This window comes from Medicago sativa, chromosome 8, assembly GCF_051527215.1.
Source record: "Medicago sativa cultivar Bolivia chromosome 8, Bolivia_mono, whole genome shotgun sequence".
Taxonomy (NCBI): domain Eukaryota; kingdom Viridiplantae; phylum Streptophyta; class Magnoliopsida; order Fabales; family Fabaceae; genus Medicago; species Medicago sativa.
The window spans coordinates 31,560,077-31,582,904 of NC_140756.1; the positions used below are offsets into that span (position 1 = coordinate 31,560,077).

Consider the following 22,828-nt stretch of genomic DNA (forward strand, 5'->3'; position numbering starts at 1 on the left):
ATGCTTGGAGCAGATGTTCATACTAAAGAATAAACATTTAACTTACCAAAAATTGAGGCTCGATTAACAAAAAAAATGCACAACATTTAAAAGTGTCTAATAAACACGTATTTTGTTAACTCAACAAATCACATAAGAGTTTATCCATGATTAAATCCATCAAAAACCAAAAGTGAAGGGATTTAAATTACTAGAGATTATTTAAAAAATATTGCATGAAAGTGAACAACATCTTAAACCTTAAATTTAATATAAAACTTAAACATCTACTCTTATATTGGTCATCTTTTTTTTCTTTTTTTTTAGCAGAAAGAGGTAGCAGGATGACTGCTAACCATTAAACTTCATTAAGGAAAGAGAAAAAAATACAAAAAGTGACTTGATGCATCAACTATGAAACTTTATTGGTCATCTCACTTATATGTTTGTCAACATTTACTCTTGCATCAACTATGGAACTTTAAGTCAAAATTGACACATTAACATATTTCCCTTATGTGTGAGACTTGATGCATTTGTGATTTGGTGACATAGGCACAACACGGTAAAAAAGGTGGATTGATGGTGGTTTATGTTCCCATATTTAATGAAAAGAGAGAAAGGAAATTAGAAAATGAAAGAATATGAAAAAGCAATTTGAACATGAGAGAAATGATAAGGAAAAAAAGAGTTTGTATTTTGTCTGTGGAGGTGTTAGGAATAGAGTGAGTTATTGGTAATTTTATGGGTTAGTTGAAGAAATTGGAGATTTATGAGTAGTTTTTACCAAAAAAATAGATTCAATTAAAAAAGTCCCACATCATTTTAAAATGTATCTTTGCCAACTCAACATAAAACATTTGTATTTTTCATTGTCAGATTACACGAAAGACTAAAAGTGAAGGTACAATAACAACCAACAACAACCAAGTCTTCTCCCCACTAAGTGGGGTTGTCTATAGAGATTATTTTTTTTTTTTTTTATGTTTGTTGTAGATGCTGACACAACCTTCTTTTATTTTATTTGGGATTGGGACCAAGGCTACCATAAACAAGATTAAAGTTCAAAAGTGGATGTATTTGAAAGAACATAAGTTGAATAAAAGCAATTGCATGAAAGTGAGCGTCATCCAAAAACTTTTATTTAATATAAAAAATTAAGCAAAGAACATCTAAAAACTAAGATAACAATTTATCATAATGTATGGAGCTCTGAGGGAGCCTGTAATGACTTGGATCATCACATTTGGCTAAGAGAAACCCCATAAGTGAGATTAACACCACATCTTCATCCAAAACCTTGAGACATTAGGTATATTTGTCATTTAACTTATTTGTTGCTCAATATATACTCTTGCATTCAATGTAGAAGTTTTACTTACAAATGACACATTACCATCCCTCCCTTAAGTGTGAGATTCTTTGTGTCTATGATATGGTGAGATAGCAAAATAAGATAAGAGGAACATCATGGTAAAAAAATGTGAGTTGGTGGCTATTTCATAGAGGGGTGTCTTTGTTCCTTTCTTTAATGTGGAGATAGAAAGTAAATAAGAAAAAGAAAGAAGAAAAAGAAATTTGAACAAGGGAGGAATGATAAGAAGTAAACTAAGGAGAGTGTGTTTTATCTATGACAATATAATTAAGAGATTCAATTGTTGGTAATTTTATGAATTTATTTAAGGAATTGGAAATTACTGGGTAATTATGCTACCAAAATAATATATTCATTAAAAATGTCGCATCAATTTAAAATTTCTAATAAACATGTATTTTGTCAACGTAGCAGAACACATCTACATTTTTCCTTTATCAAATCATACCAAAGACCAAAAGTGAAGGAATTTAAAATAATAGAGGTTGAATAAAAAATTGCTTGAAAGCGAATGACATCCTGAAACTAAAATTTAAGATAAAAATTAAACAAATGACACCCAAAAACTAACAAAACAAATCATTATAATGTTATGACTTCCATTGGAACCTACATTGGGTTGTATCATCATATTAGTCAAAGAGCAACAACACAAGTGAGATCCATATCACTTCTTCACCCAAAGTCCTAAAGCATTAGGTATATGGATAATCTCCCTCATATGTTTCTCAACGTTTACTCTTGCATCCAATGTCAAATTTTAACTCATAATTGACAGATTAACATATCTCCATTAATAGACTCTCCGTGTCTGTGATAGACCACCAAGAAGCACTCCATCCGCCGTCCACTATGTTGAACCGAGATATGATACCACCTCTGGGCTTTATAGGGGAGTCAACATTGATGTGATTCAACACATTATAGAAAGAGAAACCACACAAGTGAGAACAATACCGCATCTTCTTCGAAAAATTGAAGACTAAAATATGAGTTTTATTAATTTATTTGTTGTTTAACCTCCATTTTTTTATTCAATATTGAACTTTATTCGACACTTGATACATCAGAGCATTTTCTCCCTCAAATATGACGAAATTCTAGCCCCTGCTTGACACGGGTGTCCATTTGGGGCGTTTGACACTTGATAATGCATCGTTATTGTTTTCAGGCGTTTGACCGAACCATGCGCGATATAATATCTTATGATGGTGTCGATAATACAGACAAACCATTTGGGCGTCTTTCTGTGGTTTTGGACGGTGATTTCAGACAAATTTTGCCAGTGATAAGAAAATGATGCAGAAAAGACATACTTGCTTCATCCATCAACTCATCAAAGTTGTGGAGTCACTGTAAGGTTATCACACTTACAACAAATATGCGTTTACGTGCTTCAACCGTTCGTGTCGAGCAAGATGAGATAAGAAAGTTTGTCGATTGGATGCTTTCAATTGGAGATGGAATAGGATCCACCAACGAGAGTGGATAAATTAACGTACCCATTCCTGATGAGTTGTTGATAAAAGATTCCTCTGATTTGTTGCGTTCTCTGGTTGATTTTGTATATCCGAATTTTTTCGCAAAACATGAAGATCTCGGATTTTTTTCCAAGCGCGGGGGATACTTGCTCCCACGCTGGACGCAGTTGATCACATAAAAAAATTTCTTCTATCATTGGTTTCAGGAGATAAAAAGGAATATACCAGTTCTGATTCGGTTTGCAAATCAGACGAGAATAGTGAGGTACAAAGCGAATGGTTTACCACCAAATTCTTAAACAATATCAAGTTTTTTGGTATTCCAAACCACAAGTTGAGATTTAAAGTTGGATGTCGAGTTATATTGATGAGGAACATTGACCAAGCAACTGAATTGTGCATTGTAACTAGGTTGATTGTAGACAATCTTGGGAAGAAATTTATCGGTGTAACTGTTATTACCAAAAAAATGCTGTGAAAAAGTAATTATTCCAATACTGAACTTAGTTCCAGGTGATCTTGAATTGCCTTTCAAATTTACTACGAGACAGTTCCTGTTGGCTGTGTGTTTTGCAATGACAATAAATAAAAGTAAGGGTTAGTCGTTGTCTCATGTTGAAATCTATCTTTCCAAACCAGTTTTTACTCATGGACAGTTGTATGTCGCTGTGTCGAGAGTCACTTCCAAAAAGGGATTGAAAATGCTTATACTGGATGAAGAAAATCGCGTGTGTACTGAGACCACTAATGTTGTGTACCATGATGTTTTTTGGAATGTTTAACCTGTCGTTCTTGATGATGCTGGTGGGTTTGCGTTTTTTTTCTCTTTTAAACTTCGTTGTAATATATATTTTTTATTTGGATATGAATTGGTTGTTTCTACTTGCAACCATTCTAATAGTTGCATAAAGAAAGAGTAATGGATTGGTCATGTAGATAAACTACAATTCTGGAACTAACAATTAAGATCACACTTCTTATTTCATTGTATAAAATCCAATGATATTATTGTTGTGCAAAGAACAGGCCGAGTGATCAATTTGTTATAGGGACTAATATGTTACATGGAGTAATATTTTTGATCATTTTTGACAATATGTTTGGTCTCATGTACCTTCAGGTGCTGTCTGCTTTAGGTGAGGTGATGTCATTCAGATGTACACAGGCTGATGTTAATGGAATTTCTATGGCATTCAAATATCATTGACCAATTGCAATAGGTGCAATGCCTTCTCTTCGACTTCAAAATTTGCCTGATACATTAAGGTGTTTATCTACTGAGACTTCGGTTTTTCTATTATCTGGTAGAGCAACTTCAATATTCTCATACTCAATTTAATTTTATTTTTAATATCAGTATCCTTCTGATCATTCTCATTTTTTCTAATGTAAGCCGTACTCTTTCAGTGACCATATTATCAACTATATACTCTGCTTCATTTTTTATACAATCTGCTATATATCCATCTTTTTTTTTCTTTGTTCTTTGGATCGCCTATGTCTATGTGCATGCACATGACAATTTTGTAGTCCTTTTTCAAGCCTTTTTTGTTGTGTTTTTATAATATGCTTAGTTGAAAAATGCGATGTCGTTGTTTTTTATACTTATTTGTTACACGATTGAATAATTACAAATTCGTGTTGGATGTTAAGACGAATCAAGTGTATGCACGATATTAACTTTGTATATATAAGGGTATCCGCTATAGAAATCATGGAATTTGAAAGAAACTATATATAAGGGCATCTGATAGAAACGATTCGTTGGGTAGGGCCAATTAATTGTATATGCAGCGGTAGGCCTCGAGACTCCAACACCCCCAGTTATATGCAGAACATAAAAAAAAAAGACTCATGTCTCCGTAATAAATTTTAGCCATCCATGTCAAATATTCCGGCATTAAATACTAATATTTCGACGTTGCATCCATTAAATCATTTCTGTTTAACGATACGAAAATCCAAATAACTATATACGCGTTGATATTTGTATATATAAGCAATCGAAAATACGAGAACAATGCGTTCTATTTATATATTGTGTATAAAATAATGAATTTGCTATTTAATTAGATTTTATATAAAAAAAATAGTCGTAATTCTAGCCCGTGCTTGGCACGGGTTTCCAAACTAGTTATAAATATTTCCCCTATTTTTTTTTAAAAAGTACACGTGGCAACTTAATAGTGAAATGCTCATTTAATGTTGATGTACACACAAGATATTTTTTTTTGAGAGGAATAAACTTATTGCATTTCATTTATCAATATGTGTTCAATACAATGTGGTATTGTTACCAATAATTGGGAACTAGCTGACAACAAGGCCGCTTTAGCTAAATTATGAGCGACCTCGTTTGCTTGTCTCCGCACAAACTCAACACTTGAGTTTTCATAGAAATTACTAAGGAGAGTTTTACAATTATTAATGATATTTCCAAACTCAGTAGCATCACTATTCTGCTGTACACACAAGATATGAAAGAGTTTATAATGGGAAGAAAAAAACACAATTTGGTGAGTTAACCGAAAATGTTCTGTGCAAAAAGTCAGAATTTGAGAGGAGTGTTTAATGCACCAATGTTTTCTTTTATGTACACAATAAATATAAAAAAATTTATAATAGAAACAACAATCATAATTTGGTGAGTTAACAGAAAATGTTATCTCTATGGAGAATTTAATGCACCAGGATTTCAATCAAAAGTTTACATATGAAATTAGTTTCATGTGCTAAAATTCGGAGTAATGATTTACCATGATTTCAATCGAAAAAATGAATAGAATTTTACGGAAAAACAAAAAAAATGAGTACATAATGCTTATCTCCTTAACCGATTTGTATTGATGCATTGACATAAATAATAAAAAAGTTATTAAAATTAATTCATGTCATTTGTAAATATTCCTCCAATATTACATTGACATGTGTCAATGTCATTTTTTTAAACTAATCATATTGCAATATGACACACCTCCTTTCTCACAGGATATGGTTCTGATGGATGCCTTAATGTCTAAATAATAGAAAAATGTCTTCTACAGATAGTTGGTGCTATTTATTTTGATGTGAATCATTTGTTTTAGTCATTTTTGTTTTGATTGATATGTGTGTATAATGTTGCTGTGAAGTAAAAGAGTTTTAAATTTTGAGCATCTAATGCTATTTTTTCGATCAAACATTCCATATTTATCGGTGCACCATCTCCTCTTAATGATTTTGTTTTCAATGTTGCTATAAATGTGTAATAATCGACCACATTCAAAATCAATAATAAACTCAATTAAGACAAATACTTATTGTCCCCATGAGCTTAGCTCATTTGTTATGGGATAATGCACAATTTGTGCAGGGGCTAGGTTCGAATCCTGACACCCCACTTATCTTAATATTATAAAAGAAGCAAAGTTCTGCTTATTTGCCCTAGCCATTCCTTATGCAAATTCAACCAATTTGTACTGCAATCTCTCTAGGCGGGAAAAATCTAGGGTTCCAATTTTCAAATCGATTTTACATCCTTGCCCTTCTGAATGTTTTTTGTACTGATCCATACATCTATTGACAAATTGAATCCTTCAATGAAATTTCTTGTGTTCACATCTCCATCAGACCTAACATGAATCATAAGTCTTCCATGTGGTTCCATTTTCATCTATTTAAGTGCACAATGGGAAAAAGAAGCAGACATCAATTCAAAGAAAACTAGACTTTAAGTCAAAAGGTTTGGTTTTAGCTTTGTGCAAGAGAGGTTGATTCTTGGTTGTGGCCGGTGCACACTGCACAAGAGCTGGACGGTTCACACTCCAGAATTGACAAATTGTTCCAAAGCTTCTTCTTTTCTTCTCTCTCTCCCGTGACAAATTGCTCCCATATCAGTATATTTCTCTTTCTCTTCTCATAACCAGTTTCCTTTCTCTCTCTCTCTCTCTCAATGAGACAAGGCAAGCATTCTCCTCCCTCGTCCTCTTCTTCATCCAATCCTCTATCTTCTCATGTGGGTAATCATTTTTTTCAATTCTTACTAATTCCTTAATCCTCTCTTTAATTCTCATTCCATCTCAGTTTTCTAGGTTTCTTCTATTCAGATCGTCCCAATTCGTAATCTTGTGAAAGAAATCCAGTGAAAGTGTGAAGATCAGGTTCTTCTTCCTCTTCTCTCAACCCATTTTCAATTTTTCCTTCTCAAACCCAAACTCCCTCTCTCTCTCTCTCTCTCTCTCTCTCTCTCTCTCTCTAAATTTGATTGCGCAGGTTGTAATATTCAAGGAATGGATCAGGTGGTGGCAAGAGTGAGTGGCTACCATGAACCGGATTGAAGATTCAAGGAAGGAATGTAAGATTTAAAGAATTTAACTCTTTGATTGTTGTGTAGTAACATTGATTATAATAAACTCCTTTCTATCAGACACGAGAAAATTGAATGGATGAGCTTCCAATTGAAGAATTTTGTTCTAATTATAAACAATTGAAGGACAGTGTTCCAATTAAGGGATTTTTAGTCATAGATAATTAGCTGTGAGAAGTTTGTGTCCGATACAAAATGAAATGGATGAATGAGTAAAAACAATGGAAAATTGAATATCATAAATTAGTTGTCTTCTTCTGCTATTTAGGAAAAATTGATTTGCGAATTAGGTAGATATGTGAAGGATTTTGTTTCCATATTGTTTAGTACTTTCGTTTCTCCAATCCCCCCTCCTCATTTCCATTGCTCTTCTGATGTGAAACATGAAAGTAGATAACAAATAAACGACTTTTAAGTTGACATAACAAATATGATGAGATAATATATGTGACTGATGTATTGTTTCTCGTCCTGAACATGTTTGTGTTTGTCTATGCATGTTTTTATGGCTTGACAATTTTATGAAGTGTTGAGTTTGTTCTTTTCTTGCTGTTAATTTTGTAAAGAAAGATAAAGAAGAAATTTTAATTCATTATGAACATTGATATCTCGTGTTGTGCTTGAATAGGTGGGCTATCTATCTGCATCAATAAGAAAAGTAGCTGATGCCAGAGTGGGTGACACGATCACTCACCATTTTAGAAAGGCAGACAATTCACTCCCTGGATATGAAGAAGCCACTCCTATGGTGTTATGTGGCCTGTTTCCTATTGATGCTGGCCGGTATTGATTTCTTATTTGCATTTTTTTTTCTCTTTGTTGAACAAAAGAATTGTATTGTATTGTTAATCGCTAATGTTGCTGGAGTTAATCAATTTTTTTGGTTCTGTTACCAGATTTCCCAAGCTACGAGATGCACTTGAAAAGCTTCAACTCAATGATGCTGCACTGAAGGTGGCATTATATACTTATATGTTGGAAAGTAGTGCATCTTTCGTTTTAGGCATTTGGCAAGGGGAAATAATTTGCATTTTTATGTATATGCTATCATCTTTCAGTATTAGCTTGCTCTTCATCATTAAAATTATTATTTTAGTTAGAATAGATTTAACTATCAATTCAACTTTTCTTTAAGTTGTTTGGCTTGATATTAAGTTAATTATTGTGCTGCACTTTTGACTTAAGATTCTTTCATGAAAGAAACGTTGATGTCAAATCTGCTAGGCATAAAGTTAACTTTAATTATGACATGCACGATCTGAATGTGTGGTTTTTTTTATTTATAGCATCTTTATCTATCTCAACAAAGGGTCGGTGTTCTAAAGTTGTGATGATTATTAACGAAGGGTATAGTTTCATTCACATTTTTGGCATTCATTATAATGTAACTTATAGAAGAGAGAAAAACTATAACAGGATGTTTTTGAAGATATTTTGGCTCTCATAGATACATTCGAGAGAAATACCTATGTCATTTTTATTCTATATATGTTTTCTCAAATTGGGTTTGATAACATGTGCTTTTTCTTTGCCTAACCCTTTTTTTGTTTTATTATATAAATTTCCTTTCAGATGGTAAAGTATGATGATTTTTTGTGAAGAATTTGACTAAGGTTATGTTGATCGATGATTGTAGGAATAGGTGGGACTGCTTGCTTGATTGGAAGCATCTATGTGTTCCTCAGAGATTTTCAGAAGGCGCCAATATCAAACCTGGTGTTCGAAGACCTGGCCAAACTGTGTGTTTTAGAATCAATCGCAGCAATGTTCTTTCTCACCTTTGTAAGCCTCTCTCACTGTCCCTTCTCTCTCTCACCCTCTATATGTTTTCATATACAATTATTGTGCGTAACAATGTGTGTTTAAGTATTATTTTGGGTTACGTAGGTTGAAACCTCGCGCATAACAGTTGAATCACCAAACTTGGCATCCCCATGTTGAAGCCTGCGACGATGATCCTCTCCCTAAATGGGTTGCTACTGAGTTTAAAGCTCTAAAAAATGACATGTCGTGCAGGTAGCTAATTAATTACAAATTCATTACTTTACTTTCGTGGCTGAGATGTGTTTGAAAGTAATGTTTAATTGTTTTAATGTGAACTATATATAGTTCGGTACATATTTAGGCAGGAAGTTCTAGGACTATCATGGCTGAGATGTGTTTAGTTTAGCTATGACTGTTTTGGGCAAGGAATTCCAGTAATTTTTTTTTTTGAATTATGTGTTTGACTGCTTGAGCATGGATTTATTTTAAGAAATTTTCCTAATTAGATTTTTCAGATAACAGTAGTTTTACACATAACAACATGCTGCAACAACACCTAAAAAAAAAAAAAAACATGCTGCAATATGGATATAAAGGCGTGTCTTATGCTTTTAATGACATGGAACTAAAGTAGAAAAAGCTACATAGCAAATTAGGAAACTAATCAATCTCATTCTTAAACTATTTTTGAAGCTATTTCGGAACTATTTTTGCAGCTATAGATTACCTATGTTTTCTTGAACTATATTTTACAATAGTTAAAGTAATGAAAACCTGAAGTTTTGATCTGCATTTAGAGAATGCTTGAAATTAATTAGTTTCCAAATTCATTGATTTGCGCAGTTCAACATCCAAATGGAACTTACCAATTCCAATTTGAAACTATGTCAAGTATAGTGAATTAACATTTGTTTTAACTCAGGGAGTGCACATCATTATTTGAAGTTAATATGTCTTTCAGATTCAAAAGAGTAAAAAGTAAAGGCAATATGTCTTTTAACATAGTAACATTAAAAAGGCTCTAAAAATACTTTTTTTTGCATCATTTCTATATTATCAAATTCTTAATAACAATTAGTTTACGTCTATATTAAATAGTTTGAGTTTTTAAGCAAAGTTTGGTAGTTTGAGACACGAGTGGTTAAATATGATTTGGTCAAATTAGATTTATAATATGTCAAAGTTGACAATACATGTTATTTTTGCATTAAAATTTTGATTAAATTACTCATAAATGTTGTGATTAGTTTTGCTAAATGTAATTGTACTCCGTTAGGGCCGTTAGTGTAATTTTATGTGATTTCTACATTCTACATGTTCAAGTGTAGAATCTATACCAAATGTTAATCTCTTTACCTTGAAAGAATGAGTTATAGGCGTTGTTTTTAAGATCAAGGGATGCAAGAAAACATGTTGATATGGTTATGTGAGATACTAGCTGCACCACTTCACTGTAATCTTTATGATAAGAACTAGAGTTTTATCTCTATATTGATTATGATATATTGATTATGATGTATAAATTCATCTCATCAAAATTCACTATGATGGAGTAAATTGTTAATTATTTATTTCAAACCATCATGTTATAATATAAAAGAATTTTCCTCTGTTATATATGATTACATTTTGACAAATCTTTCTATATATATTCTTTCAGATCCAAAAGCATGTCTATGGAAGGGAGAACGAGTTCAAGTTTTATCGTAAGAAACCTTGAAAGCAAGCTGCTGCTCAAAAGTTCTATATCTATTATCTACTGTCCGAAAAAGAACCCACTTTTTAATCCATGTCATTTTTAATTAGTGCCTTCATTCTTTTTTTCTTGATTTTTGAGGAATTAGAATGCAAACATGAGGCTTCAGCCTTGCAATTTGATGTTAATAGATGTATTATATTCTACACATTTGTTTTCAAAACTTTCAAATATCGTCAAAACTATTAGTTTTTGTAATGCAGCTATTTAGTATACATAAAGGCTACATCTAAGATAAGAAAACAATGTTTTCGTTGTCATCCTATACATAAAAGCTACATCTATACATAAATATGTGCATTGTTCTATGCACTTTACATAAAGGCTACACGGTAGACTTTAACTTTAGTTAGAAAAAATGACAATATTTTCAGGTTTAAGCTTTTAATTTATTGTGTTCATCATTGACCCGTGCGAAGCACGGGAGCGCGATCTAGTTCATCTTAAAGGTGAATTTTTCTGGCCACTAGGTTACTTGACCAAAAAAAAGACACATACTTATTACTATAAATTTTTTTTAGGGATTATTACTATAAACTTGAACAAAAAATTCACTACACATTAAATAAAATATTTTTTCCTGTAAAATAAAAGTTCATATTTTTATTTCCTCTAAAAATAAAATATTTTTTCCTCTAAAATAAAAGTTCATATTTTTATTTATAATAATTCATATTAAATAAAATATTTATAGGGAAATTGTACACATTTTTAAACGACACACCAATTTCTTAAGCTTAATTATACTCTTTATTTTTTATAGTGTAAGTTTAATTTTTTTTGAAGGATTTATAGTGTAAGTTTAATTGTTACAAACGACACTCCCACAATAATCTTATTCTCCTTCATCTTACCATTAATGTGATTTAAAAAAAAAATGGATCATAAGACACATGTTATTTTTTTTCTTCTTAATATCATTAATTGCATTCGCATATCAACACAGATTTAGTTTCTTACTTTGATCAATTTCTCTTATTTTTCGTTCAATTTTTTTAGTGTATCAAATCAATTTATTTTGGTTATTTGAGACGTTTGATTGTTTCATACGAAGAAAAACTATAAAAGATTGATGCGAGTGACGATGAATCAAAAGTACACATGTCATATTAAAATTATAAAGAGCGTTAATATCTTCTCCATCTCATAAAAATGTCTACACATGTGATCCACATTTCAAGTCAATGTACATGTAATCATGTCTTTGTTGCACGACAATCTCTGTTAAGCTGCTACCTTAATTGTTGTTTTTAATTCTACCTTATTCAATGCCAAAAAAATCATATAGTTAAAATCATACATATTACGAGTATTTAAAAAATTCATTATAGAAAATTAATATTTGAATCTTTATCTTTACATCTTTATAATAAACAAATTACTTGCACATTTTTTCAAGTAAACATGGTACTCCCTATTTCTAAAACAAATGACTTGCACAGTTTTTTATGTACACATGGTACTCTTGATTTCTAATGAGCATTAAAAGTCTACTCCACCTCATAAATTATATTACATGACATCTTCTCATTTGGCATGAGAATGTCTGTATCTATATTTTGAATTATGGAGACCGTGTTCAAAAATGATATAAATTAAAAGATGTGATGTTAATGAAAGAAAATGTCAACTCTATTATGTTTATCCCCTATACAAAAACTATGTTATGTTTAAGAAAGGAAAATGTCTTTTATTGCTATTCCAAAAAGAAAATGATATTTATTGTGATGAAGCTTTCAGAATTAATTATAATTTAACTCAATTTAACCAGTTGCATCATTAGACAATTAAAATAAAAGTTTCTAATCAGTTATAGTGTAACATGTGCACTATTTACATAGATAAACTAATCGGATTTTGCCGTTTAGTTTATTTGTGTATCATAGTTTTTGTATTTGTACAAATTGTAATTTATTTATACCAGCATCGATTTTTTTACAAAATTCCAAAAAATAGTTTGCTTATTTTTTTACTACTATAGATATTTTTTTTCCAAATGTTTTTTTTTTTACCAAAAAAAAGAGGTGCAGCAAAGGACAATTACCTCAAAATTATAGATAGAGAGAAAACACAAAGGAGGGGGACATAAAACCAAAACCTCCTAAAAATTAACAAACCTAAAATTGGGTAAGCCAAGTCTATCTTGACCATAAAAGCTTTGAATACAGACAGGGACCTCCATCCAAATAGTGATACCCTGAATATTTAGACCCATTGAAGCAAGCTTATCAGAACATTTGTTCCCTTCCCTAAAGATATGACTAATGATATAGTTCATGTGCTGGAGGATTAAGAGACAATTTTTCCATCTGTTTCTAAGGTCACAAGGAATCAAAGTGATATTTTTAGCTGCAAGCACCACTAAGGAGGAATCAGTTTCCAAAGGTTGTTCCAACCTCTATGATGAGCTATATCTATTGCCCTCATGACAGCAGAGAGCTCAACAATGAACGCATTCCCCCCTCCCGAGTTCTCTGCAAAACAAGTCAAGAAGACCGAGTTTGAGTTTCTGAAAATGCCCCCACAAGCAGATGTATTAAGAGTGGAGGAGCCGTCCGTGTTGCACTTGATCCAATCATTAATAGGAGGAGACCATATTACTTCTTTGATAATAGGAGCTTTGGGGGGTTTGATTTTGATGTTGAACTTCTTCAAGATTACGAAGTCTCTGACAGATGAGGTTGAAGCTTTGGAAGTATTATTCCATGACAAAGCTACTGCCGAAGTGATGCTATTAATTGCTAACCTCCAGTTTGGTTTTTTTGTCATTAAACCTGCATTTGTTCCTGCTGTACCAAATAGTGCTGATGATATTATGATAGATGCTTGGATAACAATCTTACATTGAGGGGACCAACCTCTCTCACAGAGAGTCCAAATGTCTGGGATAGATTGAAAATGCAGCGGGAAATCCACAATAGAATACAAATAAGTAAACAAATCAAATTTTATGACTTTGTCATCTTTTAATATGTAAACCAATGTCCCCGTGAACATAGCTTTGTTGGCAGGGACAATGCATTGTTATATGCAATAGACACCTCAGTTGTTCATTTTATCTATATTTGACCAAAAAGTAAGGAGTGTAAAGGTCCCTCTAAAAAAATGTAAATGTCAAATAAATAGAATCAATATCATAAAATCGTGGTTTTGAAATTCCGTGATTTTGTTTCTAAGTTGATATGTATGAATTGATGAACATTAAAATATTTTATTGTTTTTCATTTATTACATCATGAATAAAATGAATGGTTATTTTGATTATGATGGTTTTGGCTATAAAATATTGGTTTTTGCTCCCATACTTTTCACAAAACTTTTGATTCAAAATTTATATTGTTTAAAGTTTTCTCTAAAATTCTATTTTCTGTTATTGTTACATTGTCATTTCTTTACCTAATTCTCTTGGTTATTGTCTTTCTTTGATTTAAGTAGGAATTGCCCATATTTTTCATTTCTCTATTATCTACACTTCATTTACATTTTAACTTATAACAACTACTTTATTTTGACTTACATTTTTATTTAGCTTTATTATAGAAAATATCATCTCCATCATGTGTCCCTTAATTGTTTTTGAATCACCAGTAATTGATGTACTTAATATTGTGGTTTATGTCATTTTGTTGCATTCATTGATTTAGTGATTGTTTTTTAGTGAGGAAATGATGGATACATGCGATTAACCAAATATACTCCTTGAAGCATTTTTGAAAAGATAGGAAGAAGAAAAGTTATTTATATGAGAAGATGATACAAGGTTATAGATATGTATAGTTACTATCATTAGTCACTGAGAAATACATTATTAAGTTAATGAAATTGTACTCTATTGTCAGTTCTTTTTTTCTTTTCTTTTTTAAATTTATTTATGAGGGCAAAGTAAGTTTTTGCACACCTTGATTTTGTAGTTTGCTACCAATCTATGTTTGACTTTGAGTTTTCAATCCAAGAAAGATAATGCATACATTTTAATGTTAAGCCTCTTTTTGTACAAGTGAAGTAGCGTAAACAAATACAATAGTGCATTGAACATACTCTTAAAAAAAATGCCCTGGACATTGTTTGTTGCGATGCATTCTATAATCTGGACTTTATTGTTTCCTGAGTGACAAACATTATGTTGGTGGGCATCTCTTTTGTCGAATACCTACATAAAATAAAATAAGCAATTTCAAAATCTACATTTAAATTGATTCAAGATTGAATTTCTTTACATGCATTAAACCAAACCATATTACAGTTGTAATTATAATCAAAATTGATACTATTGTTGATAAATTTTATTAGATCATAGAGTTGATGATCAAAATAGATTTTTGGCTTAATTGCATGTTTGGTCCCTTATGTTTATTTTAGTTTTCAAGTTGGTCCCTTATGTTTTGAAAGTTTCAAGTTGGTCCCATACGTTTATTTTAGTTTTCAAGTTGGTCCCTTACGTTTTGAAAGTTTCAAGTTAGTCCCTTATGTTTATTTTAGTTTTCAAGTTGGTCCCTTATGTTTATTTTAGTTTTCAAGTTGGTCCCTTATGTTTATTTTAGTTTTCATGTTGGTCCCTTATGTTTTGGACCGACTTGAAAACTAAAATAAACATAAGGGACCAACTTGAAAACTAAAATAAACATAAGGGACCAACTTGAAACTTTCAAAATGTAAGGGACCAACTTGAAAACTTTTAAAACGTAAGGGACCAACTTGAAACTTTCAAAACGTAAGGGACCAACTTGAAAACTAAAATAAACATAAGGGACCAAACATGCAATTAAGCCTTTATTTTTTATAGTAAAAAGTTTGGATAATGGGAAATTACTATTATTAATAACAATGTCGTTGATTGTCATTTTTCTATTATATATTAATCGTCATTTTACAATTCTTAAATAATGAATTTGTAGTCAAATTTCTACTACTGCGTTGACACTTCAAGAACAAAAAATAGAACCGATGTACACTATTTTCTTTTTTGGTTAAATCAATATTTTTTTTGGTGAATTCCTATATCTATATCTATAATTTATGATCAACATTTGTCTTAATTCAAATCAAAAGTATATGCAACATATTCACATTCCCCATCTCAATTAATGCATTTTTATTTATTTATTATTTTTTTTTGAACAAATCAAAATGAAATATATGCTCAAAAGCGAAGTGATTCACCCCGCACAAGGTGTGCTAAAAGTGATGAATCACCCAATGTCAGGTACAAAACACAAGCACCTAAAGAAGATGCTACCATGTCATACCCCATTTTTTGACCTAAGATACCACTGACACGTGTCGTTGTACCCTACCTTCGTATGTCGTTTAACCCGGACCAGTCTCCGATTTTCAGCGAAAATTCGGCAGAGAGGTATTTTAAAATACCTCATATTTGGTTCCGAGTCGGGCTCTCTTTTGTTTATTATTTTCTAGTCTTTATTTCCATCTTTTAATTTTGTTTTAATTAGTTAATTTTAACATTAATTTTTTAATTTAGTCATTATTTCTTTTTATCATTTTTTTAATTACCTTTTAAAGATAAGAGTCTGCAGTAGTCATTTTTTATTTCATTACTTATTATTTTATTTTTTTTTCCTTTTATTATTATCTGATAAAATCCAAAAAAACATGCATATTTATCTTTTGTTTTATTTATTTTTATTCATATTATTTGATAAATCCAAAGTTGTTCCAAAAAGTAGTCCTGATACAAACATAGCCAGTCACGCGCCTAATCCAATTCACGGCCTCATCCATCCAGTTCATTTCATCCAAAATCCAGGAACAGACTCGGCTGATCTTCCCCACAAGCCAAGGCATTCGATTGCTTTTAAAACCCTAATCCTAAACACTATAAAAGGAACCGGCAGAATCACAAGAAGGCAGCCAATTTTCAACGCACAGACGGGGGCCGATTCATCTACAATGCCAGAGCCGAAACTCACATGTAACCTGCCAGAGAATCACAGTTTCACGCAAACAAAATTCCCACAACAATTTTCACAAACTCATTTCAACGCACACATGAACCAGTTTCAACGCACACATTAATTCATAAAATCCTAACAACTCATCGAAACCAAACAACAACCTTTCAAAACCTCCAAATGTTATAGCAGAGCCGTAACCAAACCGCAATCAACCACAACCGTTTCAAGTCCAGCAAACCCAATCGAATCAATCACTAATCCACAACAAAACAAAATCGGCCAGCATCACTCAAGCCACAACCGATTCTAACTCAAACCGTCACGACAGCGACGAACCAGTCCAAAGCCAGAATACCGCAGGGCCATCCTCACAACGAAACGACACACGCAGACGATTACTCACTCACAGAGGAAAGTAGAAGGTGACGATCTCGGCACCTATACAAAGAAGCAGTTTCAAAATACCGTTCAAACCAGATCCAAACGTCAACACAAAAGGAGCCGAATCGAAGTCAAAAAGGTTGTTCTTTCTTATTCATATCTGTTTTTGCGTTTATGTAGATCTAAGGTGTTGGGTTTTTTATTTGGGGATTTTGGTTTAAGAATAGTGTAGAGGAGGGAGAGATAAACAGAAAGAGCAAAAAATATAAAAGAGGAATATTTCTGCGGTGGCGCCGTCGTCTACGACGGCTAACCGCCGCACCGGATTGCCGCCGGCAAGATCGCTTCTCGTCGGAGAAGAAGGAAACCAGAAGAGAGAGGACAGAGCAATATTTCTTGAGAGAGAGTAGGAAGAGAGAGAAACACATGGTTAAAATGAAGAAAATCTGGCCACAGCCTATTTATAGGCTCGCTATAATCAGGTGGGCAAGGGTGCATGGCCATACCATGCACCCACGCACTCTCGTCCCTTGCTTTTCAATCTGATGGTCCCTGTCGCCTTATTTAGTGATTAAATCGAGGATGTCGATCAAATCAACGGCCTAGATTACTCCCTGGTTGAATCCTCAAGGCCCCACGCGTCCAGCATCTGTCTGAGGCCCAATTCCTTTTTTCTTTCAGTTCTACACCCCCTGAATATTGCTGCACCCCCGACCTTGTGATTGAACCTCATTTTATTTCAAGTCATGCATTTTATTTTTTATCTCTTAGCATCATAATTGATTTACATTTTCTCATGCATATTTTAGGATTAGGGTTGATATCTTGTTCATATAGTTATTTATGTCATTTATTTTAAAGCAAGACTATTAGATTGTAAACTAGGCTTTAATGTAAATAATTTATTCTTCTTGTCATTTACTTTCCGCAGACCTTAGAATGTATTAATAGGTATTTTTGTAATAGTTTAGGTGCATGGGTGCGTGCGTGTGTGTATGTCTTTATCTCTCTTGCTAGTTTAGGTAAAAGGTCCCCGTGGTGGTCCAACGCCACCATAAGGTACCTACGCTTTACTTTTGTGCTCCGTTAGTTTATCATTTAAAAAAAAATAACATGCAAATAGTTCAAAAACACAAAAATATTTTTTAAATAAACCTCGATCTTAAATTGAGTGACCGTCTTTCTTTATTTTCTTTCCTTAATCAAACATCAATCAATCTAATTTTACTTCAAGTCCATTTTCTTTAATATTAAAAACACAAACAAATACTCATTTTCCAATTTGGCTTTTCATTTTAAAATCTTTTCAAAAACATAAAAAACACTCAACCAATCAAACGTCGATTTTTACCCCGAACTACGAGGTTTTGATCCCTCACGGGTACGTAGGCAGAGGACTTTGTCCTTCCAAATCAATAAAATGTAGATAATTAGGTCTTCCTTTTTTAATCATTTCAAATTCTTTTTTTTCAAGAATAAGCAAGTTATAGCACACTAATTAAATAAAACCAAGAGGTTCCCGTAGAGTACTACGGACATAAAGGGTGCTAACACCTTCTGTAACACCCATACCAGACGTATCTAGAAAGTCTGGCACGTGTGTTAATATTAGTACTGGATACATTAAAATATACAACATAAAAATTTTACGAATGAATAATATTTACATCAAGTCACGTTCGTATAAATCATAATACAATACAACTCATCCATACATAAAAATACATCCTTGATGTCCATAACGTCCTGCAGCTTTACGAACGAACCCTTGAAGTAATATCCATCCGGCTCCAAGCATGCATAAACATCCTGTTTATCTGAAACAAATAAGGATTGGGATGAGACATAATGTCTCAGTGAGTTCCCCTAAATCCTAGGCTATAGGCAACCTCGAGGGGAAACCTACGGTCGCCACGTGTCTACAATACAACCTGAAGGTTGATTATACGTGTGTGGGGACTTGTATGCTTAGACGGTAGTGCATACTAGAGCCATCATAGTCATATCTTACTTGTTATAGGCTTCTCACCTATACATGTCATGGCGGTTGAGGGAACCTAAACCGCATTGCCAAGTGTACGCTATACGTAACAAGGCCTAAACATAAATAACATAGCATATTCATGACATGATTCTAATCCGGACGATTAGGGAAACCTAAGGTCGTCACGGGCATAGCTTTCTTTACTTGTCCTATACATATCTTGCTTTCATCTAATAGCATTTCATGCTCTTGTTCTTAAACATAAACGTGCATGAATTCATTCTTACATAAACATAACATCAACATATCGTGCATAAACGTATCTAAGTTCATTCATTAGGTTAGCGTTGAACAAACAGTTATTATCTTGATTCATTTTACGGATAGTCCCGGGTGGAGTAACCCCGAGATCAATCCCATACATGACCGATGTACGTACATCGGACTCCCTCGGTGTCGTGCGGGTCCCTTGCGGCTTAAACCGTTCCCCTTAGGTCGAGAACCTCCCGTATCCCCCTAGCATGGATAACAAGAGACACGAGCACCTACGTATTGCTTATTTCGGTGACATGCGGGTCCCTTACGGCTTGAATCGTTCCCCTTAGATCGAGAACCTCTTGTATCCCCCTGATGTGGATAACAAGAGACATGCCACCTACACATATTAATCATGGTCTTGTCGTGCATATAAGTTAGACATAATCATACATACATGTTTACCTCGGAACCTTGATCGATCCGATTGTCGGTAACTCATACTTGCTAAGGCATACTTGATCATATGCGAAGAGAATACACTTCGCGTCTTATCATTCGGGGAAACATATCCTATACTTGTCATACTTATCATTCATGCTATCTTTCTATTTCTCGACTAGCTAAGCCGAGGCTCTATGTTCATTCCCTTTCTTAGTTCATTGCTACCCCATCATGCTTAAACTCTCTTGAGCCATCCTTGTAATACATGCTAAGATTGCCACGATTATCGATGCAAGGATCATTGGATGATGTGTGCAATTTTCAATAATTTCTAAAGACCGAAAGTGCCGAAAACCCAATTCCAAGCCGTTTATAAATCTTATGATTTGACAAAGCTAAGTTTGTTCCAGTAGAAAAATAAGTGAAAACAGTCAAAGAACACTTCGAAACGATCGCTACGGACCCCCACGCGACTGCCCCCAAGCACCCGAACGCAGAACAACGCGGAGGTTGTCCTGTCTGGGGCGCCTGGCGCCAGGAGTGGGGCGCCTAGCGCTGGCTCCCTGTGTGTGGGCGCCTAGCGCCCTTGTACAGGCGCAGCGCTGCGAATTCTGCGTTTTCGCGTGTTCCGGCCGCGGGTTTTCGCCATTTTCGACCCAAAACTCGTCCAATTCGACCCTGTAATGCACCAAATACATCCAACAACATATATAGACTTATTTAAACATATATCATGGCAACTTTAACCTATAATCACCTAGGATTGGCTTGGGGTACTAAAGTTACATAAAAACTATACTTAGCATAAATCATGATTTTTCTACAAGATTAATCAATCCCAAAGGTGGGTAATCTATCTATGGAACTCACCTCAATTGTTTGCACTTGATTCCCAAAGCCTCCAAGGCCAAGCATGACAACTCCCTAGTTCTTGATTCAACACAAAACCATGGCTTAAGCTCATCAATCCCACTTCTTCCATCTATCTCTTTGTTTCCTTGCAATATAAAGCTTCATGATCCTTGCTTGATCATTTTGTTCCAACCCAAAGCTTCCTCACCAAAACCCTAACTTATTAATTCAACCAATCTTCCAAACCCTAAGCCAAACCAAGCTTTCACATGACCATGTTATCTTGAAAGGACAAGGATTAGAGCCTTGCTAATTGAGGAAGAAGATTTGCAAAAGATTGATGAAAAGAAGAAGAAAGGGGGCGTGAGAGAGAAGAGGGAAGGAGAGAAGAAAGTCTTTGGCATAAGAGAGAGAAAGAAGATTGGAAAATAAGATATTTTGGTGCCTTTCCAAATAAATATCCTTTCCCGCACAATTACCAAATTGCCCTTGCCTCAAACGTGCTACATCCGTCTCTGATACTTAACTCGTATTAAGCTGACATATCATAAAATATTTCCATTAACTTACTTTCCATGAACATCATTCCTCTGATACACTTAGCAGGTAAAATTTCCATTAGCTGACGAGTGGGATGTTACACTCTACCCCCTTAAAGAAATTTCGTCCTCGAAATTTTAGAGATCGACTACCAATCATCATAACAAAACTTACTATCTATGGTCTAAACCATACATATTCTATTCATACTTATTCATAGAGTTTTTCGTATCATGTCCTCATCTTGTTTCTTAACCCGCATGCATCTGAACATAACCTTCTTGATCCTAATATCGGTCAAATTTAGAGTTTTCTTAGTATATCATGATTCAGAACTCACCTTGCCACACATAGACGTATTGTCTCAGACTTGTATCTTACATGCTTAACATAATCTATTCATAATGGTGTCTTATCATAAACATGGACACTCAGGATTTGCCTTTTAACTGGAATCCTACCAGAAACCAGGTTTGCCCTGCAGTGCTTACTTGTAACGTTAAAACATCTATTCATGTATACATAATCCTATCGTGTAACGTATAATTCATACATCAGTCTACTTAGTGTACCTTGAGACATTTTCCTCACTCCAACATTACTTATCTTGACGATTCTACGAATCTCTTGTCTCTTTTCAGAGTCTTAAGAAATCTTTCGATCTCATTACCATTCCTATTGCACCCAAATTTATGGATGACTCATATAACTTGTCATAAAGAGGTGAAATTAATTACGCCTATACATATAACATTCATCAACCCATCTCGTAACTTACATGCTCTTAAAACTTCCGAGTTAAACCTTTTGCATTTGAATACTCTTATCATATACTTGTGCGCTTCATAATACTTTTTCGAGCAACTTTGTTGGTTACATTAACACATCTTACTCACCATAACAATCGCATACTTCCTGATGTCGCTTCTTGTTAAATCATAACGATACTCGTTCTAACATATTACTTTAAAAAGTTTTCTAAACATGAGTATTCGGATCCTTGGAACGAATAGAGACATAATCTTTTAAAAGAATTTTTGAAAAAAAAAAAAAATTGTCATGTTTAAATAATTTCGTTTCCAAGTCTCTCAATACCCATTTTGAATTTAAGAGTTTTTAAATCATAGTTCGAAATCTTCATAGCAAGTATCGTGATCGTTTAACAGGTCTGACATAAGAGAGTATGCACTTAATCGTGCATAACTCATGATTTATATCTCCATCCAGAATGAAATTCTTGAACTTTAAAGTAACTTCTTTCTTATTCTTTCTTGACTTACATGCATATCTTGGAGACTCGCATAATTGCATAACATAATTCATATAGGATCCTTGACCCTCATAACATTATCTCATCTCCTCATTCTGAGAACAAATAACGTGAATCTTCAAAACATCATATCCGGTTATGTTCACACAATGTCACCTCATCCTGCATAACACTTCTTCTTTTAATACCGGCCTCACACTTGATAATTCAATCTTTAATTTGAGTTGCCAAAAGAAACCTTTCGACTCTTACCTACATTTTTTTTCTTGTCATATCACATATCCTTACATATATCCTTCTTATCATACTTAAATAAAGTCATATCCATTATGCCTTTGTCATATTCTTCGCTGACCGGATCAGTCTCATTACTTATTCAATATTCCGAGAACTCCTCGCTTGTTCCATAATACCTCTTAAGAAGACTCTTACTTTCAAGTTCCATGGTTACTGTCCGAAACTTTATCTATTAACTTTCGTTGCGCCACTC

General features: G+C 33.4%; 2 long non-coding RNA genes across 3 annotated transcripts; one reads left to right on the forward strand and one right to left on the reverse strand.

Moving 5' to 3' along the window:
• Positions 1–6,527: 6,527 nt before the first annotated feature.
• On the forward strand, positions 6,528–10,863 carry LOC146898423 (uncharacterized). Of its 2 annotated transcripts, none has more exons than XR_015022823.1 (7): positions 6,528–6,829; positions 6,898–6,974; positions 7,087–7,168; positions 7,809–7,963; positions 8,077–8,134; positions 8,817–8,962; positions 9,068–10,863. It is a non-coding gene; the product is annotated as an uncharacterized LOC146898423 (long non-coding RNA). The 2 variants fall into 2 exon arrangements; XR_015022822.1 differs by having other exon boundaries at positions 6,531–6,829; positions 6,906–6,974.
• A 7,691-nt stretch (positions 10,864–18,554) lies between these two features.
• LOC146898424 (uncharacterized) lies at positions 18,555–21,772 on the reverse strand. Its single transcript, XR_015022860.1, has 2 exons — positions 20,547–21,772; positions 18,555–18,810 (listed from the first exon to the last, which is right to left on the reverse strand). It is a non-coding gene; the product is annotated as an uncharacterized LOC146898424 (long non-coding RNA).
• Positions 21,773–22,828: the final 1,056 nt, after the last annotated feature.